This window comes from Chanos chanos, chromosome 2 (assembly GCF_902362185.1).
Source record: "Chanos chanos chromosome 2, fChaCha1.1, whole genome shotgun sequence".
NCBI classification, from domain to species: Eukaryota; Metazoa; Chordata; class Actinopteri; order Gonorynchiformes; family Chanidae; genus Chanos; species Chanos chanos.
In genome coordinates, this window is record NC_044496.1 from 56156482 (window position 1) to 56166441 (window position 9960).

Consider the following 9960-nt stretch of genomic DNA (forward strand, 5'->3'; position numbering starts at 1 on the left):
TTTTAAAGGATTTTTCTATACTGATTAGTCCTAGTAACACAATACACACCACTTTCTTTTTTATCCTTTTTACCTTGATATAAAGACTGTAATTCCATGGTGCGCTGCATACTTTCAGCTTTATAAAGTGCAGCTACAATTATCCAATGCTCTCAACCCTGGTTGTTGTTTGTTTGGAGCAGAAAGAGCTGGCAATCAGACAATACCGCAGAGGGCGAGAGAAAGAGACTATAGAGAAATCAGAAAGAGGCTATAGGGAAAAAAAATGCATAGCCAGGTTTCAAGGTAGAAGTCGCATCTGAGAAGAACATATCATTATCAATAGGGATGACTGTATTGGTCTTTCTTGTCTTTTCACTTGAGTTGTTTAGATAGATAGTGAAGAAGAAAAGCAGTTGAAGACAGCCATTCTCTGGGACTTTCTCACTGGGACTGTTGTATTCATCATGTTTTTGTGTTTTTTTTTTCTATTCAGGATTTGATGGAGCAGCTGTTATTTTTTATTCAATGTAGCTTTTTTTTTTTTTTTTTTTTTTTTAAATTTCATAAATAATTGGCTGGAAAAGACATTAATGGATTCTTTGAGTCTTCTTCGCACTTATTGTTTTTTTCAAACAAGTAATCAAATTCTAAATGGAGAGTTATGAATGTTTTTAATCAGCCTAATCAAATCAGAGTTGAATTGGACAATAATAAAAGCACTCACCGCTCGGTACTATTAACAAGTCCTTCGTGTGGTTTGTGTTTATTATTGCTTACTTGCGATTGCTCTCTTGTCGTGCAAGAAGTTATTTTCTTAGGACTATCTACTAAAATATCTGTGTAAAATTTTATTACCACGTGTCTTCAAGAGACAGTCGATTATGTCATTTTCATAGCTTTAAACATACACTCTCTATTTCTTGTCAAACTTCTGCCCACGAATGCAACAGCCAAACATCTGCTCGCTACCCTCGTTCGTAATTCCTAGTGACTCTTGTGAGGAATTTGAGATAAAGCTACCTTTAGCTGCAGATACTGGTTCGCTGGAAAGATCCTTTGTGGAGTATTCGATTTAGTTGTCAATAGCTTTCCTTCAAATAACTGACCTGTCACTTTTGCTAAATAGCTTAACATGAAGACCCATTAAATAAAATTTGATGTTTGTATATGACTCAACTGTGATATATCCAAGTGTGTTGTGAGTGAAGAGTGATGCATGGAATACAGCCGGAGGGGCTGTGCAGTTACACGAGAATAAGACAACAATAGGGATCTGTAGCCAACGTCTTCCAAATGCCTGGGCTGATGTTCCTCCCAGTCTATCAGCCCACGGTCCATCTGTTGAGTGCCTTAAAATGCTATGAGGCAACAGTACATGCGAATGTTGATTGGCTATTTTGTATCCCCTTATGGCTCAGCATACACAGGGACTTAGCTGTAAGATGGCACGGACGATGGAAAACACAAATTTGGAAGAAATCTTTGGAAGAAATCCACGTGTGAAGAAGTCAGGGCACAGGTGACAGTGTCTTAGCCTGAGGCTCTGTTTTATATCTGCCAGAGATGGGGATCAGTGCAGAGGCACACTGGGTTGATTTAATCAATTTTGGAACAGTTTGTAGGTGGTTTCACCGCAGGGAACAGCTTCACACAAGCCAAGCCCATCCCTCAAACACAGTACCAGAAGGGCTGCCCACGGCACCGCGAGCTGGGCCCTTCTGATCCTGGTTGCTTCGCTCTGTGTCTGGACCCATGCCGACTCCATTTAACAACCACAAAAGATTAATCTGATCTTCCCATGTATTTTTAAGTGAGCTGCTTGGTATAAGCTGAAACATTGTATAGCCTTTAGCTTGAGAGAGAGAGTCTATTCTCTTTAAAACCGCCTTTGAGCATGCTCCTAAACCCATTCTGCTTATAACAGGCTTTACATCATTTAGAAAGAAAAGGCATCGCGCAAATGCTGTGCCTTAGAAAAGAGAGAGAAGAAAGATTTAAATGACACAGAGCAGTGTATCTCTTTATATGGTTTACAACACATTTACTTGCTTTTCAGAGAAACACTGTAGCTATGCATGACAAGTTTCAATGCACGACATGCCTCAGTGAACTGTACGAGTAAACTGTAATGATTAAAAAATATACTGTCCAGCACAGATAACAGTTATTTAAAAGATACCTGCCAGGACGTAAGAAAAGTCAAGAATTCTCATTACAGAAGCTTATTAGAATTTCAGACATCTATTAAGTATTCATAAACCCTCATATCACCCAGAAGCTTGATCTTATATAATGGAAACAAGGCAAATGCTAAGAGGGATTTGTGGTTTGACATTCTGCATTCTTGCCAAGGTCAGCAGGTGCCAGCGAAGAAACAGTTCCACGTTAAGGCCAATTGCAGAGAATCACCACAGATATTTTAAAAATAAAATGCATCACTCTGTATTTTCTAAATGAAATGTTCTGCTGTTTCATGAGTGCAGTTTCTAAAGTCCCTCAACACGTCACTAATATATCCTTGAGAACGACTATTCCTTTATCTATGCGGCATGGCCGTGAAATGACTTATGACACTGTGTCTTCTTTGACCTTTACCCTTTCGCTGGCAATAACAAAGCAGGAAAAGCACATAGAGATGTACGTTGCATCATCCAGTTCCTCTACGGACCTCTCAAAGCACTCAGTATGCCAGTCTAAATGTGTTAGCTTGTCAACCTGATAAGACATTTCGATCTAAACAGAGCACTGGGATAAGGTACATTCTAAATTTAAATAGCAAAACACCCTGTACTAACGTTTTTTTTTTTTTTTTTATTAAAAGGGTGTTCATTTCCATTGGCTGAGGACAGGATCGGAGGGGCATCATGAAAGTTAAGAACCTAAATGCTTTTTGAGAGCAATGCCATAAAACGATGCAATTGCAATTGAGATTTATTGAGCATAATGTTCTGGAGAGGGACGAATTCAAAGGCAAGCTGTTCCTGCCAATGGGGGATCTCTTGCCAATGTCTCTGAGCTCTGTACTCACAGTCCTGTCATACAGAGTTGAGTAAGAGCTGCTATCAGCCTCTGAAACCGAAAAGACACTTTCATTGTGTTTCAAGCTGTACCACTTTCTCCAAACATGCCATTCACACTGTTTTAGTAGTGACAACACGGATAATTCATGGCCAGTAGGACGCTCTGCAACGAAAGGCTTTCAATATGCCCTTTTAAGCAGCAATGAACTGCCGCACTGCAGACATTAAATATTATTGCATAACTAAACGTCACCACGACACCGTTCCTGGTTAGAATTTTAGATTGGCGATGTGCAGAAGGGGGGGTTGAAAACCCAACCTTGCCTTTTGTTTTCATAAAAAGTCCCTGCCTCTAACCAAACAAACTCGTCTCATTGATACAATGCGCAAAGGGACCGCATGACAGCACTTTGAGCAGTGTCAACTCTAAGAACGTACATGGTGCTCTAAAACGGTACATAAATTATTTCTCCCGCTTACACTGGTTTTGTTGGAAAGCGATTCATCTGCAACAACTTGAGCTCTCTGGAATGACAAATCCAAGGGCAAGGCATTCTTTCAGCCTGTTCTCCAAAGTTTAATAACGTGTCTTGTGGTGTATGATGTAACATAAAGACACAGCAAGTTGTGCAGCAGCTTAGGGGAGGGACTCAAAGAAGCTGATTACTGGGTATCACCCACAATGCAATATGCACCACACAAATCTCCAGTGAGATTCTAAATGCTGTTTGACTATGATAACAGAAAACGAGAAGGGTTTAGACGCTTTGCGCAGCCAAAAAAAAAAAAAAAAAAAGAAAAGAAAAGAAAAGAAAAGAAAAAGAAAGGGAGAGAAAAAACACAACAGCTTTTGAAAGTGATCGTAATGCACAGCAGCAGTTCTACAAGCTATTTGAAAACCTGAAAGTTATTGGAGTTGAAGACTGCATGGTCAGAATTCTTTAGATCAAGTCTTCTCCAAAATTGTATGTACTGCTCTGCATGGTGCTACAACAAATAAAGCTCGCTTAGATGACACCCCCTCCCCCCACCCACCCATCCAAAAACAAACAAACAGACAGACAAAAAAAACACAAGCAAAACCTTTGTAAACAGCAGCGTGAAAACAAAAGAATATTGTAACAAATGGCCGTCAGCTGTTAAAGCAGTCCTCATAAATCCAATATTGTCAGTGTGATTGGACTATACTGATATGTTTCATCCAAACTGGACTTCAGATAAGACTTGTCACAAAAATGAGAACAAGTTCTTTATTTATTAATTTATTCTTTGACACCTGACTGTTTGAAAAAAAAAACAAAAACAAAAAACAAAAACAAAGAAAAAATACAGAGCTCTTGAATATGTGTTACTGACAGAAAAAAAAACTTCTCTACTCCCATGCTGTTAGTGTTCGTTTGTTAATATTTTGATGGTTGATAAGCCAAGTGGACATGAAAAGCCACAAGGTGGCAACATTAACACGTGTTTCCACAGGTACGGCTTTTCTTATAAGATGTATCTTTCCTGTTTAAATGCACGATTGTGGCCGAAGACAGGGACAAAACAAACAGCCAAAAATTTATTTAAAAGGATTAGAAAAAAGAAAAATAAGAACTGAAGAACCCCATAGGCCTATTAGACCATCCGGCGTATTAAATGAGGGAAAAAAAAAAAAAAAACTAATTCACTAATTCACTCACTTTGCATTGTGTGGTGTTGATAATGCTGGTCTCTGTTTTAAACGGGTATTTAGGTTCACAGCACAGTTAAGCTCCTATGATGCCAAGACACGTTCAAAGAAACACAAACGGTGCGACAGAGATAACAGACATATTCACAATGGAAATGCCTATGTATTTAAAAGTATATATGTATTTTTAAAGATCGAGCCTAAAAGCAGTGTTCAGAAACAAGTGAACTTATTCCAAAATGTCTGATATTGCAAGATTATCTGAGATAAGAGAGTCATGAAGTTCTGTGACCATTTCGTTCTCTCATATCAATATAGTGGTGAGCTAATGCAAGATGTGGAAATGAAAAAAACCCCCCAAAAAATCAGACATGTGCAGACATGCTTCCTTAAGGTGAAAGGCTTAGAGCAGAATATATGTAACTATGACTCTAACCTTGTAAACTGACACTCAGCACAGACAGTACAAATGGTTTTGTTAGCTTGTCATTTTGAACAGTGTTGGCACAGACACAAAGGTTGACAGAGGAACAGCATTTGAGACTTGAAATGAGTTTGCTGTCTATAACATTAGAACTGTATTTAAAGCAGGCATACCTGAAAAAAAAAGAAAAGAAAACTGAACTTCTGACAGCATTGAAAATTATTGAATGAAGAATAACACTGTCTTGCTTGCAGAGATAAGGTTTTCTCAACCAATGTGTCAGTTTGCCAGCTGGGTGCCAGGAGTCAGGTGGATAATTTCCAACTCCAAGTTCTTCCAACTCCCCCAATTTTTTCCATTTTTTTTCTAGTTTCACTATCCATGCAGTCAGTTTCACAAATATTTGGCATGTCTGATGAAGATGAAAACTAGATGGATAAAACAAATAATATCCGTTGTGAGGTATGTTATTTCCAACATGTTTCACAGGTCCTGTGATCATTTCTTTCCCTTATGTGGTTACAGTGGTGAACTTATGCAAGACGTGGAAGAGAACAAAATGTGATATTGGTATGTACGGACAACAGAGCTGAACCTTTTCCTGTCATTTTTTAATGGAATTGTCATTTTAATGTTGCTGACATTGTAGAACACATTTGGGAAGAGCGTCAGACCATTTCTCTATGTGCGGCTTCTCCAGAGCTGTGATGTTCTCTGAAGTCCATGACTTTAGGAGAAACTGCTGCCTTCTTCACCTCAGGACACACATTTTCTATCGGCCTTGGACTGAGATGGCCACTGTAAAAGGCTGACTCTGTTTCACTCAACCACTTCTCTGTTCATTTTGAGGTGTGTTTGGGATCACTGACATGCTGGAGAGTCCATCTGTGGCCCAGTTGCAGCCTCCTGGCAGAAACAGCAAGGATCGTGCCCAAAATGCTATGGTACTTTGCAAAGTTCATGATAGCCTATTACTGATTTTTTACAAAGGCCCACGACTTCAACAATCCACTACAACTGGCATTTGCCATAGCAGATATGAAGTCCTTTACTTTTATTCAGCCTCTTCTGACAAGAGGATCTGTTGTATTCAAGTTCAAGGTCAAGTTTATTTAGAGCCCAATATCACTGTTTACAGTCTCAAAGGGCTTTACAGGCCACAACAGTCAAATCAAAACAGGACGGCACCCCCTGACTTAATACTCATGGCGGGCAAGAAAAAAACTCCCCAAAAACCAAAAAGGGAATGGGAAAATGGGAGAAATCTTGAGAAGGACTACAGAGAGAGGAGACCCCTCCTTGGCCAGTCAGGTGTGCAATAGGTGCCGACCATGTGGGCAGTTACAATTGAAAGTAGTTCAGTAGTTCAGTAGTTCAGTGCTTTTTGCTTTAATACATCCATAGCATAGCATAGCAGACAGCAGAAAGTTCAAGTGTTGACAACCTGGTCAGATAATCTGTTAGTATGAATATGGCATGAATATGGCATCTGCTTTGGAGACCAGGTGACCAAGAGGTGGAACCAGACTCTGCAGTACTCTAACTGGGACCACTAGATTCTATGGAGAAACATACTTGTGTTATGTTGGCTCAGATCAATGTCAGATTGCCTTGACAAAATACAGCAACCAAAAGCTCCCCTGTATGGTAATTACCATTTCTGTGTTAAAAAAAAAAAAAAACGACAAGTAAAAATAAATAGAAAAAAAAAAAATATACGCCTGACAGAAATCAATACATATCCAAATTGTTTACTGGTAAACATTTCACACGAGTGAAATAAGTTTTTGAAGTACTTGAATCAAACATCATTAGCCAAGGCAATTACAGCCCCCAGTTACAGGCCAGTTGCGCTCTGTCACATGAGTCTTCCCGCCAAGTTCCAAGCTTCAAGAAAGATTATATTATTTTTGGACGGAATACAACCCCTGCTGAAAACAGAGACTTCCATGAATGCCGCATATTTCTCCTGTGATGATTTCATACCAAACAAACTGCTTTTTCGTAAAAAATCCCTATATATATATATATATATATATATATATATATATATATGTATATATCTTTTCCTGTTTTCCTGTATTCTTTGGATATTTATGTCCTCAGCTCACTGGGAAAAATTATGCATATATATTCAGTTGTTGGATACTTCTGTCCATGAAACCAACATGTAAATGAGTTCAGATTTAAACTTTTGTACCTTGAGGAAAATAAGAGCATTGATTTGATTTCTGCAGGAAGAGCTGCACACAGTCTACATTCAAATACTGTGCCAGCTAATCAGACAATTAATCTTCGTTTTACTGATATACACCATTGGTTTGAAATGAGGAGGGAGCGAATCTGCATCCTCTAAAATTCACTACTACAAATCTCTGCTTCCCTTTCAATAGTCAGCAGGACGTAATGATGGGGTGGCTTTTCTACCTAAGAAAACTGTGTGAACAAGACAGTAACATCAAACGCTCCATCTATTAAAACAATTATACATACTGTAAAAGCCCGTCTGGTGATCCTCACCATTAACATAACTGTTTTTCGGGTTTGCTTGATTGGGTTTGCTCGAGTATACTTCACTTGAGATGCTAGTGAAGCTCCGGCATGAGTAAAATCATTATTCATAAACTGCGCAATTTGCCCTGAGTACAGATTTTGGAACATTTGAAAAGTGTTGAGTTAATAGTTCATCAAACATTTAGGTTGAACCTCTGCTTAAAAAAATATTGATTAACCAAAGAATCCTTCAAATCAGCCCAAGGCTAACTTTAACAGGGGTTGTGAGATAGCAGAGGAAAGGGACATTTAACATAGATGAACACCTAAATTATTCAAACAAACATGAATTAAAGAAATAAAGTAGTTATACACACACCTTGAAGCAAAGGGCAGATGACTGGCGCAAGAATAAAAGTTTGCACACGGGTTAAGGATGAAAAGAACAAGAGTGTCTGTGTGTTTATGAGTCTAACTCTTCTGAGAGACACAGCTCAGAGCCAGAGCAGAGAGCTGATATGTGCCGTGTGCCTGTGCTGCTTGTGAAGAAAAATCGTTCTTTTTTTTTCTCTGAGTCATTGTGTGTGCTGACCATGAATTTGCACCATGGTGGCCAGAGAGGTAATTTCATTCTTCTTCAGCTCACAGCAAAAATCCAGACCTAAATGGGCTTGAAAACATCATGTTGAATTCAGCCTATGTGTATCCTCAGGCAGCGTGTGTTTATGTTATGTTATTTTATTTTATTTTATTTCGTTTTAGATAAATCACCGTATCGCTTCGTGCAAGTTTAATGTCTAGAGACATTTATATTTTATCACGACCGCAATGTCCATCTTTAGAGGTACCAGAATAGTGACATTACAAGTGGGAGGCTGAATGCAGTCAAAGAAAACGAAAGAGCAAGAATATTTCTTTTCAAAGATTGAGAAAACCAGAATGTTTTAATAAGGAAAAAGAAACTCTTGAGAATTGAAAAAAAAATTAAAACTTTATCAAAGTCCTGCACTTACATATTTTACATGCAGAGAAAGAGAACTAACCCAAGGCGATGAGGAGATAAAATTATTTCCTTTAAAACGCTGAGATTTTCCTTGTCTTTAGTCTTTTTTTCTTTTGTTTTGCTTTATTGTTTTTCTTTTTTTTTACCCGCACAGGTCAAATTTTTAGAGGATGCTGCCAAGATCATTAAGAACTACCATTATATTTCATTATCCCTGGTCTCCTAAGACAAAGAACATTGAAAGGAGCAGACATTTCACTTCATGCTCTGTATCATGAGCTCCAGATGTTCACCTCTAAAACATCTCCTCTGACACAGGTAGCAGTTTAATGGCCCGAAAAGTGCCTAGAGCTTAGGTAATGAAGTGCAAGCCTTGTGCAGTTTTAATTGGGACTTTGAACTGAAATCACAAAATAATGTGCCCTGCGAATTACAAGTTTAAGGAACAAGAATGCGTTTCGGGCTAATTTGTTTGTATGAAAAAGGGCTCCCCTTTGCGAAGCACACTTCGTTTAATTGTGAGGATAGATGGTTTATGTCAAAGTTGAGTCGGACAAAGCCACGCATCGTCAGTCCAGTGACATCAAATGTCCATAATTATTCCGTGCTCCAAATTAGACCCCAGGATTCCGCTGTCATGGCCTGAGAGCTCTCAGGGTAGGATGATGAAAAGTGAAAAGCCAATGAATTATGCGTGTTATGGCCTCTTCCGGATATTTCTTTGACAATGCTGTCAAAAGCAGATGGAAAAAAAAATTGGTTTGAAGTAATGGTTTTCTACACAGTCCTAGACTGTTAACTGGTAGAATTAGCCTACTTGAGATTTTCTTTTAACTAGAGAGAAAGAACGTTTTTGTGTTAGTAAATTGAATGTTTGATGTTGAGGGAAAAAAAAAAAAAACAAGAGTATGAGACTTGTTTACATGGGCTGTGGAAGGCATGTAACAGCTCTCACATTAACAAAAAAGAAAGAAAAAAAAACGAAAAAAGACAAAAAAATGGCCTGAGATGTCTGCTTTGCCTCGCACTTGACAATCCTCTCAGGACACGATGTTCTGTTCACCGTTCATGTGCGCGTGGCGTGGCGTGACGTTGGGAAGTCTGGCATCGACTTGCTCACGAAGGAGGTGTGTGTGGACAAGCAGGTGGTGCCAGGCGCGGCCACATCTGCTTCACTCCACCTCTGCTCAGCTGTCCGTGGCAGAACAGACTTTGAACAGCCTATTACCTCCACACAGCACTGGAGAAAGCAACTAAGTCCAGAGGAACACTTTCACTTGGACCAGATGGTGAGAGAGATGAATCACGTCATTATATTAGCACTTAATAATTCCTCAGATGAAGCTAATTAGGAAAACTCTTCTAT